This window comes from Tamandua tetradactyla, chromosome 3 (assembly GCF_023851605.1).
Source record: "Tamandua tetradactyla isolate mTamTet1 chromosome 3, mTamTet1.pri, whole genome shotgun sequence".
NCBI classification, from domain to species: Eukaryota; Metazoa; Chordata; class Mammalia; order Pilosa; family Myrmecophagidae; genus Tamandua; species Tamandua tetradactyla.
In genome coordinates, this window is record NC_135329.1 from 183,533,203 (window position 1) to 183,546,477 (window position 13,275).

The following is a 13,275-nucleotide window of genomic DNA, read 5'->3' on the forward strand; positions in this document are numbered from 1 at the left end:
GTCATATTTTCCCAGAGCAGACTGGCCTCCTCTCAGGAGGAAAGAGTCACCTGTATCAGTTTTATCTGAGGGTGAAACCCAGCAAGTTGAAAGACTTCCCTACAAAGCCTCTAGACTCTGCATTTTCCTATCCTTCCCAGTATGTGATGCTTGTCTGTCTGCAGGTCCCACCAGCATAAGGTGATGTGGTTCCTTTAACTTCAGCAGACTCTCCCTGCTGGGGACATGGCTGAGATAGAGGAGAGGTTGTAGGCTGGCTTTAGTCACTTCAGTTTTCCAGACCCTGGAGTCTGAATTCCTTGAGGAGGGATTCCACCTGAGCTGGGCCCCACCCCTCTCCTTGGGAAGGTACAGCCTCCAGAAGAGCTCTTAATTCCGCCCTTGCCTGGGGCAGTTGGAGCCTGAGAAGCCTTGCAGTTGCATCCAAACAGCAGTGAAGCCAGAGAAACACAGCTACAAAAAGAAAAGAAAAAAAAAATCCTTTTCAGAGCAGGACCCCATTCCTCGGGTTTGCTAATCAAGAGCTTAAATTGGTACACTGCTCTGTGTATCTCCAGGTCCTATGTGCTCCCTCCTTTCCTTCAGGGCCCAGACCCTTTCAAGTATTTTGTGCTGTCCAATCCCAAAAAAACCTCTGTTTGTTTTTCTTTTTCCATCAGCACTGCCCCCTCTGTGCTGGGGCAAAACCCAGAAACCTCAGCTTTTACTCAAGGTTCAGCTGAGCTGGGGGCCTATTTTTAGTGGTCAGAATTTGTTAATTCATCCTATAAATTGGAGCTTGGTCGAGCTAAGCCCCTTGCTGTTAGTAAAGTCTCTTTTTGTTCCCCCTGTGGGAGAGGGGTGCCAGCCTCCACAGCACTGGAGGACTCACATTCTGGGTGTGATTGCAGCTGATCCAGCTTGTCTGGACTGGTGTATGCTGTGTGTCTTGTCACTAATGTGACCTCAGCAGTTGTTCTGTATTGTTACTGGCTATTTACTAGCTGCTCTGGAGGACAAAGTAAATCCCACACCTCACTAAGCCACCATCTTGGCTCTCAACCCTACGTTGTCTCCTAACCTACATAAAATCATGCAGTCACACTTGTAGATTCCAGATGGATTCAAGTTCAGAGCCAGGGCCAAAAATTTTGGGGGTGCTAGTATAAGCAGAAGTGTTGGCTGCAAACTCTTACATAATCTTTAGTCCTGTCTGAATTACTGTGAAAACCTGCATGCTTTCAAGCATAAGTTAACATGTATCCTATGAACATCTCTGGGTTCTCTCACTGTGGAGATTGCAGAAGAATGTAAAACAAGGTTCCTAAATTCAAGGAGATGACAATCAATGAAGAAGATATGCCTTCCATAAAACAAATGAAGCAATAGAATATAATGAGTTCTAAGTTATGAATTTCAAAACAGTGCCTCTAAACGTATTGTTCACTGACCTGCTGTACAAATATCACTAGGGAATACTGTTACACTTATAATGTATAAATACGCAATTTGTGATAAGAAATACATGAAGGAGGGGTTTGGAGAGGTATAGGAATATAGTGTGTGTAAGCTTTTAAAGTTAAATATCAAACTGTGGTAGTTAGATTCAGTTGTCAAGTTGGCCAGGTGAAGGCACCTAGTTCTGTTGCTGTGGACATGAGCCAATGGTAGGTGAACCTCATCTGTTGCTAATTACATCTGCAGTCAGCTAGGAGGCGGATCTACTGCAACGAGTGAAGTTTGACTTAATTGGCTAGTGCTTAAATGAGAGAGCGCAAAGTAGCACAGCCTAAGCAGCTCGGCATTCTTCATCTCAGCACTCGCAGCTCAGCCCAGGCCTTTGGAGATGCAGAAAGAAGTCACCCCAGGAAAAGTTGTTGGAACCCAGGGGCCTGGAGAGAAGACCAGCAGAGACCATCCTGTGCCTTTCACGTAAGAAAGAACCTCAGTGGAAAGTTAGCTGCCTTTCCTCTGAAGAACTAACAAAATAAATCCCCTTTTATTAAAAGCCAATCCATCTCTGATGTGTTGCATTCCAGCCGCTAGCAAACTAGAACACAAACCAAACGAGCATGTTAATAGATTTAGGATGTTAAATTTAAGCTCAATGCAGCTCCTCAGAAAACTAAATCTTGAGTCGTCCTATGATACAGCAATACCACTACTCAGTATATACCCAGAAGAGCTGAAAGCAGTGACACAAACAGATATTTGCACACCAATGTTCATAGTGGCACTATTCAAAATCACCAGAAGATGGAAATAATCCAAGTGCCCATCAACAGATGAGTGGATTAATAAAATGTGGTATATTATGCAGCAATAAGATGAAGTAATGTCTGACCCACAAGACAAGATGTTACTTGAGACAATAAGGCTGAGTGAAATAAGCCAGACACAAAAGAACAGATATTATATGATTCCACTTTTGTGACCATGGTAAAGGTAAAGCCAGAGGCTTATAATATAGACTTACAGGGGACCTAGAGATATACAGAAGTGGAAAGAGGTGAATGATCAGCTAATGAGATTGAACTACTGCAAAGGTATGAATTTGTACAAAGAGTGTATAATTTCAGGGTATAGGGGGAGAAATGTTATTGTATGCTATGGGCTATGTTTAACAGGAAAACATCAGCAGTACTGCAGAACAACCAGGGGTACATAATGGGGCGATGAACAAGAGTTAGGGGGGAGGTTTGGATTTTCTATTTAGTGAGGATGTGTTTATTGACTATCTTTCTCTTGGGAACAATGAAATGATTTAAAATTGAATGTGTTAATGGACTGTTGATTTTGGACCTTATACATGATGTCCAGTAGATGGAGGTGGCTGAATGTTGCACTGACTGAGAAGTAGATTGGTGAACGATGGTGTAGACATGATCGAACACAGTGCTGCCACAAAAAGGAATAAAATTGTGAGGCATGCAATGGTGTGAATGAACCTGTGGGACATTCGATGAGGCAAAATAAGCAGGAAACAAAGAGCAAATATTGCATGATCCTGTTTAGAAAATACCTATAAGAAAACTGGGGCCTAGGTTGCAAGCTCTTATAGCAGTCACATTTAGTCTGGAGCAATAATTGTTATTTCTGGGTTTTGAGGGGGCTGTTTTATATATGTGATATTTAGAGATAAAAATGAAACCAATCAGGTCAGGATTAAAGTAATTCGAATACAGGAGTAAAGAAGACATTGTCTGCATTTTAGAACGTCATCTACTCTTTAAGACCAAAGGAAAAAAAGTTTTATTATGTTCAGAACTTAAATTTTCTGTAGCACATAATCTAACTTAACCTGTCTGGACAGATCATTTAAACAATTGAAATACAGGGAGCCCAGAACAAGAACGAGAGCCTTTAGTCCTGTATAGATTAATGTAATGCCTGATAAATCCTAGAGAATATTAAGCAAATAATCAAAAATTATTGGCAAAATCCCTTGAGGGATGGGAGAAAAATTATGGAATTATTAAACATTACCATGGGGAAACCCCTGATACCGTTTCAAACATTAGGGGCGGCAAAATCAAAAGGCCAAGACCTTGATCTTGAGACTTGCTCTTGTGAAGCTTATATAGATAGCGGAGAAGTTCATAGGTGTGCCTAAGAGTTACTTCCAAAGGACCTTTTTTGTTGCGCAGATGTTGGCCCTCTCTCTCTAAGCCCAACTATGCAAGTAAAACCATTGCCCTCCCCCCTACATGGGACATGATATACAGGTATGAACATCTCCCTGGTGGCCAGGGAGATGATTCCCAGGGATGCAGTTGGCCCTGGCACTATGGGATCAACAATGCCATCCTGACAAAAAGGGGGAAAAGAAGTGGCACAAATGAGGTATCAGTGACTGAGAGAGTTCAAATAGAGTCGAGAGGCTACACTGTAGGTCACTCCTACACATGCTTCTGTTAGACATTGCTACTTATCATAACTTGCCAAACTCCAACCAAGACCATTCATACCAAACTGAGAGGGTTCAAATAGAGTCGAGAGGTATACTGGTATATTACTACCTGGATGAGCCTTGGGGACATATTGGGTGAAGTAGGCCAGATACAGAGGGATAGATATTGTATGATTCCACTTGTATGAAAAAGCTAGAAGATGCAAATTCATAAAGACAGAATGTGAGTACAAGTTGCTGGGGTGGGAAGGATGGACAAGGGGGATTAGAGCATATGGGTACAGGGTTCCATTTGGGATGTGGAAAAATTCTGGTAATGGATAAACAGTTGGTGATGAGGTAGACTAGCATTGTGTGATTAATCCCATTGGATTGTATGCCTGGGAGTGGTTGAAATGGGAAAGTTCATGTTGTTCATATGTTTTCAGAATAAAAGGGAGAAGATGGGGGTGGGGGGAGAGAGAGATTAAAAAGATAGTGGTAACTAAAGGCAACATATGATCCTGAATTGAATCTGACAATGGGAGAGAAAATGCTCAAAAGGACATTATTGGGACATATTAAAGGATTGGAATGTGGGCTGTAAGCTTTATGTCAATGTTGAATTTCTTGAACTTGATTACTGTGCTTAAGTTAAGACAGTTACATAAGTGAATATTCTTGTTCTTAGGAGATGGAACTCTTGAGTATTTAAGGAGCGCAATGTATACAACTTACTATCAGATGTACAGAAAATAGATGAATAGAAAGATAAATGGATGGATAGATAGCATACTATGGCAAATATGGAAAACATTAAAAGTTGGTGGATCTATGTAGAGGGTTTGTGGAGTTTTCTGTATGAATTTTTTTGTGTGTTTTTGTAGCCTTCCTGTAAGTTTGAAATTATTTCAAAGTAAAAAGTTAAATAAAAAAAAAAAAGCACCACCCTAAGCATGACTATTGCTTTTGTATTTCCTTTCCTTCTGGGAGTTGCTTTGCAGGTGGGGGCCAATGGCCCACAAATGATGGGGTCACTTAACATTGTACTGGGGGCACTGCTGCTCTCAGCTTCAGGCAAATGGAGAAACTTGAAAGATGTGTGGAGTGAAAAAGAAGGGTCAATATTTGCCTTTGCAGTAGCCTGCTTCCGGTTTTAACAGTCTCTAGACTTCGTGATATTTAGTCATGTGATCAAATATGATAAACTTCTTTAATTCTGTCTTGATCACAGAAAAGAAACGTGAAAAAAGGGGGAAAAGGATTAAAGTATTGTTTCCTTGTTGCCTTAATTTTAAATTGGTTTATGAAACTTACTGTGCAAACACAGGTTTTACAATATTTATACTGATACTTTATTTAAATATGCCTATGGTTAAGCTAACCACCATTTTTGGTGTGCATTGTTTGCTTTCTTAAATAAAAATATTTAAAAAAAAGAAGAAAATGATGGGAGGCGGAGACTGACATTGGGGGAATGGGGAGAAAGCTATACTATGCTTCTGATGATAATGTAAATTTGGTAAGAAGTAGCAACATGAAATAAGTTTGGCCTGGAGCAATCAGTCTCTACCACATCAGAATTAAAACATATTTCTTAATGGATCTTTCTCATTGTGTAACACTGGAACTATTAAACAATGAATAGTGATTCTTTTTTTTTTTTCTGTATGCTGTATGGCAGGGTCACATTTCATTGTTTTTCCATGTGAATATCCCATTATTGCAGCACCATTTGTTGAATTTTTGTTTATTTCGTTGTTTGTTTTGATTGTTTTTTGGGGATGTGCATGGGCCAGGAATCGAACCCAGGTCTCTCGCATAGCAGGCGAGAATTCTACCACTGAACTACCCTTGCACCACCTGAATAGTGATTCTTAACTACAAGTTTTTCCCTTATGGAAAATTCAAGTATATCCCAAGTTTATTTCAGGATCTTTTCAGCAATTAAAAGAATAGCTAGGATTTAATCTCCAGGGAATTCACCTAAACAATATTCAGTCTTCCTTTTCTTCCTACCAGTAGAAACCCAATTTAATTGGGGTGGCAATGCACCCACTCTGAGCACGGTTCAGAGGACAAGTTCTAGGCAATGAGAAGTAAGCATAAATCTGGCAGATGAAGGTTCTAGAATAGCCATTGTTTTCCTCATAAAAATAAAAACATCCTGCTTGTATGACCATTTTGACTTTGCTTTTCTATTTCTTTCTGCTTGGAATGTCAGCAAAACCCCTTGAAGTTCAGCAGCTATTTTGTGAGCTTGAGGAAGAAAGATAGCCGTGAAGGATGGCAGAGGAAACCTGCAGCCCTGACAACAGTGTGGAGCTGCTGTACCCACACGGGGCTGTCTGTTTCATGAAAAATGTATTTCCCTCACCTGCTTAAACTTTTGAATGGCTTTTCAATACATGCGGTGGGAATGTAATCTGACTAGATTAAACTACAGTCCTTTCTTTGGAGGATAATTAGAAAAAGAATGACCTAGGATCTGGCATTCACTTTTACAACCACATTTACCAGAATTATTAAAGCCAGTGACAGAGCAATGGCAGGTCAGTGGGAACAATCATTAAATCAACTGAGAGTTTATCTGCTCTTCACTATCTCTGTGTGCCAAGAAATCTAAAATGCGTGATAAAATACTTCTTCCTGAAAAAAATCTTTGGCCTAAATTCTAAACAATTGATGAGGTTACTGCATTTTAATAACTTGTAAACATCAAATTAGCACATTTTATTACTTATCCTTTAGTAAACTTTGTTTTCCACATGGAAAGTTAATTACTAGAATTTCTAGCTATGTATTTGTCTCCCGATATGGAGGGACTTAGTACATTGTCTCATTTGAAAGGTAACTCTAAATAATGATGGTTCAGGGTTGTTCTACTTCACTTTTTATGCCCAGTTCGTGTTGCCAACCCAGTGGTACTACAAATACCTGTTTTTAAGCCATAGATGTGGAATAAATAATAGCATTGTACCTATAAAGAAAAAGAAAGAGAACATGAGTTAACTTTGATTTTGTCATTCACCATGGCCATTTGGACATTTGCTATTTAAAATATAAAACAGTGAAATAGTCCAAACTACAAGGGGCATATTTTTGAAAAATTTAAGTTCAAAATTTAATTGGCAATTGAAATTTTTACTGAATTTGAATATAGTTAAAATTGTTTCTTTTTGTCTTCAACTTGTTAGGTTTTGTGATTATTATTAAACTATAATGCTATTCATTCCTACAACTGACTAATGTGAGGAAGACATTTCTTCCTTTCTTTGGAAAGAAACCCACATTAATATAATTAAAAAGTATTACCCCTTAAAAAGATTTTTTGGTAATGAAATAATTTTTAATGGTCTAATTATATATACAGAGTTTAATAAAATGGTTTCACTGTCTGCATTTCTTTTTTTGGCCATTATTATTTGTTTTATTTAATTATTACAGAAATTAATTTTGTCCTATAAAGGCAGGAGATGTAAAAAATAATCTGCTCTGCCACTGATTAAAACTACTTCAATTTTAATTGATTTTTGTACTTACTGCCAATTATTTCATTCCATGACATACTGACCTAGGAATCCATTAGCACCCATCTTAAGTAATTTCTTAGGAAGAGGACATAGAGAGCATCCTTTTTGAGTTCTTGCAAATTGGAGAAGTCTTTTTTGCCTTTTCCTAAATGAAAATGTAGTGGAGTTCTACTGGGTTTCAACTTCATCTCTCACCATTCTCTAAATATTATTCTGTTTTGGTTAGGCATTTTGTGTGATAGAGAAAGAGAAGCTTGGGATAAGCCTAAAACTTTTTTTTTTTTAAAGAAGATAAATCATATATATATATTTTTTCTTCCTTAGTCCTGTTGTTAAAAAATTTTGTCCAAATGTGTCTAGATGTGAGTTTTTCCTCACTGATTTCACATCAGTCATGGTTAGCACTTTGGCCTAAACTAATTCATTCATTTGTTCATTCATTCATTAATTCTCTAATCTCAGACTCCTATTTTACAGAGTTTGGCGGTTTGAAATTGTATATACCCCAGAAAATTATGTTCTTAAAGTTGATCCATTCTTGTGGGTATAGACCTATTGTAAATAGGACCTTTTGATAAGACTGTTGCAGTTAAGGTGATGGTTTATTAGTCCTCTTACTGGCTGTTCTAGTTTGCTAGCTGTTGGAATGCAATATACCAGAAACAGAATGGCTTTTAACAAGGGGAATTTAATAAGTTGCTAGTTTACAGTTCTAAGGCCAAGAAAATGTCCCAACTAAAGCAAATCTGTAGAAATGTTCAATCTAAGGCATCCAGGGAAAGATACCTTGGTTCAAGAAGGCTGATGAAGTTCAGGGTTTCTCTCTCAAGTGAGAAGGCACATGGCAAACACAGTCAGAGTTTCTCTCTCAACTAGAAAGACATGTGGTGAACACGGTCTGGGTTCCTCTCTCATCCGGAGGGACACATGGCGAACATGGCATCATCATAGCTTCTTCTCCTGGCTTCCTGTTTCATGAAGCTCCCCGGGAGACATTTTCCTTCTTCATCTCCAAAGGTCGCTGGCTGATGGACTCTACTTCTCATGGCTATGTCGTTCTTCTCTGCTCTCTCTGAATCTCTCATTCTCCAAAATGTTTCCTCTTTTATAGGATTCCAATAAACCAATCAAGACCCACCCAAATGGGTGGAGATGTCATCACCTAATCCAGTTTAACAACCACTTGACTAAATCACATCATCCAGGGAAATGATCTGATTACAGTTTCAAACATACAGTATTGAACAGGGATTATTCTGCTTTATGAAATGGGATTTTGATTAAAACATGGCTTTTCTAGGGGGCATACTTCCTTTTAAACCAGCACACCGGCGTTCTTTATAAGCGGGATGAATATACACAGAGAAACCCAGAGAAGCAAGAACTGGCAGCAACGAAACCTGGGAGAGAAGGAAGAGGCTAGTAGAAACCGCCATGTGCCTTGCCGTGTGGTAGAAGAACCAAGGATCACTGGGGGCCAGTGGACAGGGAGAAAGCATTGCCTTGAGGTTACCTCAATTTGGATCTTCTCATGGCCTCAGACTGTAAGCTACTAAATTCCCTTTGTTAAAGGTCAACCTATTTTAATGATTTCTGTTTTTGCTAGCAAACTAAAACACAATGTTTCTGAATTTTTTTTTTTTTTTTACCATAACTGAGGGACATAACATAACTTGATCCGTGGCCACTCATTACTGTGATTCAAAAACACGTGGCTCCTTCCAGGGATATTCCCATCTTGTGTCCACCCAGGACTGTGACGCACATGCTCATCCTTCCCATCAGTGCAGGTCACTCTTCTGTCATCTCTGGTAATTGCATTTCCCACTTGCTCTGAGTTCTCCTTAAGGAACATCAGTGTTTCAAAGGTAGACTCTGTTCTTTGTCCTCTATCCTTCATTTTTTATCATTTCCTCTTATCTCTTTAATATCTTTGTGATTTTTCTTTGTATTTTGGCAAAGTTATTTAATTTGTCCTCTATAACACTAATTCAATTTTTCTTTTAAAAAAGTTGTGCTGCATTTTCATCTCTTCCTTATATCTTCTTATGTTCTTCTCTTTTTTAATAACTCATAACACTTCACTTTTAAAAAGTCCATCTTGTGAGTTTTAAGGTTACTAGTTCCCTGGAATTTTCTTTTCTATCTTACAGTAGATCAATTTCTGTTACATGCTCTTCCTTGCAGTCTTCTGGAAGTTATTTCTGTTTTTCTAGTCAGTAAAAATACATCCCTAGGTTGCAGTGTTTTGTGCTTCTTACTCATTCTCGAATAAGACCAGCCATTCCAGACTGGAGGTTTATCATCTTGAATCCATTTTAGCTAGTAGAATAATGCTTGACTCCTTTTCTCAGCTGCACATTTGGAGGGGGGTCCTCATACATAGTTCTCAGATCAATTTCCAGGTTTTAGCAGGCTTGCATCTATATTCCCTTGTAGTAGCACCTTTCACCATGCCCATTCCTTGATTGTCGCTCAACCCATCCCATCCCTTCCCTCCTTCATAGAGCTAACATCTTGATATTTGTCATAATCATTTCTTTGTTTGCATGGTTTTATCTCCCATGTGGTAATGCATCTGTTCTAATTTGCTAGCTGCTGGAATGAAATATACCAGAAACAGAACGGCTCTTAAAAGGGGGAATTTAATGAGTTGCTAGTTTACAGTTCTAAGGCCAAGAAAATGCCCCAATTAAAGCAAGTCTATAGAAATGTCCAATCTAAGGCATCCATCCAGGGAAAGATACCTTGGTTCAAGAAGGCCGATGAAGTTCAGGGTTTCTCTCTCAAGTGATAAGGCACATGGCGAACACAGTTAAGGCTTCTCTCTAGGCTGGAAGGGCAGATGGCAAACACAGCATCATCTGCTAGCTTTCTCTCCTGGCTTCTGGTTTCATGAAGCTCCCCAGGAGGCATTTTCCTTCTTCATCTCCAAAGGTATCTCTGGCTGGTGGACTCACTGCTTCATGGTACTGCAGCAGTCTCTGCTGTCTCTGAATCTCCCATTCTCCAAAATCTTTCCTTTTTTATAGGGCTCCAATAAGCAGCTCCACCTTTAGTGGGTGGAGACACACCTCCGTGGAAATCATCTAATCAAAAGTTACCACCCACAATTGGGTGGGTCACATCTTCATAGAAACAATCAAAATGCTCCCACTCAGCAATATTGAATGAGGATCAAAGGGCATGGCTTTTCTGGGGTCTACCACAAATTCAGACCAGCACAGCATCCCTAAACAATTTAATTAGCATTGCCTTTAACTTCAATTAAATGGCACTCACATTTTTTTCTGTGACTTGCTTCTTTCACACAACATAATGTGTTAATACCCTCTTGTCAAACACCACCAGGAACATACCTCTATCTGAACAAATTGGGTTTATCATTCATTACAGTGGGGGGAGAGCACATACCATGAGAAACCATAGGACTTCTCAGTATGAACGTGCTAGAAAGGCAATCCTTTCTATAACTATTATAGGATTTGGGCTAATATGAGGTCATTATGGGGAGGGTTAAAGGGTTATGGATTGGGTGCTGTCAGGAAGTGAGAATAATTGCGCAATTGTATATCTGACTAAGTTTTATCTGGAAGGAAAGAAGACTAGACTGCAGCTGGAAAAATGCAGCAGTTACTCATTAGTTGCAAATAGGATTATGCAGGATATGGGCAAGGATGTTAGCAAGGATATGGGAAATTTGGTCATTTGTGGGGTTAGAGCAATGTTCATGTTTTGACTGTGCTTCAGCACAATTACGGAGTATTTTTGTCTTTGTTTTGATCCTACATGGCATGAGAGTGGCCTTAGTCTGATATTATTTTCTATGCTCTGTGAAATCATCTGTAATCAACAGGAAGATGGCAAAGCCTACCTGTGAGGGCCAGGCCTATACTTGGATGTCAGGAGCTGCTTTTTTCTTTCTCAAATGCTGATGTGATCCATCTGTGTCATTACATGTGGCTGCAATTTTTTCATATTTATTACTCATCAATATTCTATTGTATGAATATACCATAATTTTTAATTCCCTCTACTCTTGAGGGACATCTGGGTTGTTCACAGCCTGAAGCTATAAACATTCTTGCACATGTGTCTTATTGCACATATTTAAGAACTTCAATGGGGTATATACTTAAGAGTGGAATTTCCGGATCCTAGGATATGGTAATCTTCAACTTTTTAATGTCAAACTGTTTTACAAAATTATTGTTACAATTTACACCCATATCTGTCCACTCCCTTCTTTTCTGATATTTAAGCTTATTCAGTGCATGGAAAATTGCAATTCCCAGCATCCACTGTGACAGTGTTCTTTCTCTTTACTCCTCTCTCAGCACTTCTTAGGGAACCAGAAGTTTTCCTGTGCCACACATTTTCTGCTTTATTTATAATTGGAGACTCCTGAACAGTTTAAAATTCAGATGGGAAGGAGCCTGTTAAGAGTAAGAGATTAAAGATATAGAGGAGAGAGAATAATACATAGAGTGAGGTCCCTGGGCAGGTAAGAGAGAAGATGGAATCCGGAGAGAGCTGCACACTGGCATCTCTTCCATTGCCAGGTGAACTGTAAAGATGTGAATTACTGAGTGAGCTTATGAGGAACTAATCATAATTGGTTGGGCTGGTCACAGAAGGTTCCTGGGAAAATGTTGGCTTGAGATTGGACCTTGCAGAGAGACTGACAGAGATGGGCAAAGAACAAGAGAACTGGCTGATCTAAGGATAGACAAAAATCTTGTGCAGCAAACACTGTAATATTACATCTATTAATGGGTACTTATATTGCAACGAATTTCTTGTTAAGAAATTTATATATATATATATAAAAGCATGGCTTTGGACTCAGATATATTTGGGTTTATAGCCCATTGGCATTACTTAGTAGCTGCATGATGTTAGCAATTCACTTAAACACTGAATCTCCTTTACTTTATCCAAAAAAAATGGAAATAAAAGAGTCTATTCCCTATATTAGGCAAGTCATATTGAATTAAAAAAAAATTTTATCATTACAAGGGACTTTTTTTCTTTTCTGTGAAAAATAATGTATATACAAAAAAGCAACAAATTTCAAAGCACATTGCAACAATTTGTAGAATGGATTTTAGAGCTTGGTATGGATTACAATTCCATACCTCTAGGTCTTTACTACTAGCTGCTTCCAGACACTGGGGACTGAAAGAAATATCAATATAATGATTCAGCAGTCATACTCATTTGTTAAACCCTGCCTTCTCTGTACAACTCCACCATCTCCATCTTTCTCTCACTCTTTAGGGGTATTTGGGCTATGCCCATTCTAACTTTTTCATGTTGGAAGGGGCTGTTGACAATATGGTATAGGGGGATGGAACTAGTTAATGTTCTGGAGAGGTTAGCCCCTCTGCATTTTTAGGACATATCTGGTCTGGGGATCCACTTAGAGGTTGTAGGTTTCTGGAAAATTACCCTAGTGCACGGAACCTTTGTAGAATCTTTTTTTTTAAAATATTTTTATTATAAACAATGAACTGACATACCAACATTCTTGACATATGAACATTCTTGACATGGTTACAATTAATGGCTCACAATATCATCACATAGTTTTGTTTTCATCACCATGATCATTTGTATCTCTCCAGAAAAAGAAAGAAAAAAGAAAAACTCATACATTGCCATACCCCTTACCACTCCCTTTCATTGGCCATTAGTATTTCAACCTACTCAATTAATTTTAACCTTTATTTCCCCTATTATTTGTTTACTTTTTATCCATATTTTTTACTCATCTGCCATACTTGTAGATAAAAGGAGCATCAGACACCAGGTTTTCACAATCACACAATCACATTGCGAAAGCTATATAATTACACAATCATCTTCAAAAAA

At 38.6% G+C, this 13,275-nt stretch overlaps 1 non-coding gene across 1 annotated transcript; it reads right to left on the reverse strand.

Annotated features, from left to right (window-relative positions):
- Positions 1 to 5,655: 5,655 nt before the first annotated feature.
- TRNAS-GCU (transfer RNA serine (anticodon GCU)) lies at positions 5,656 to 5,726 on the reverse strand. Its single transcript has one exon. It is a non-coding gene; the product is annotated as a tRNA-Ser (tRNA).
- Positions 5,727 to 13,275: the final 7,549 nt, after the last annotated feature.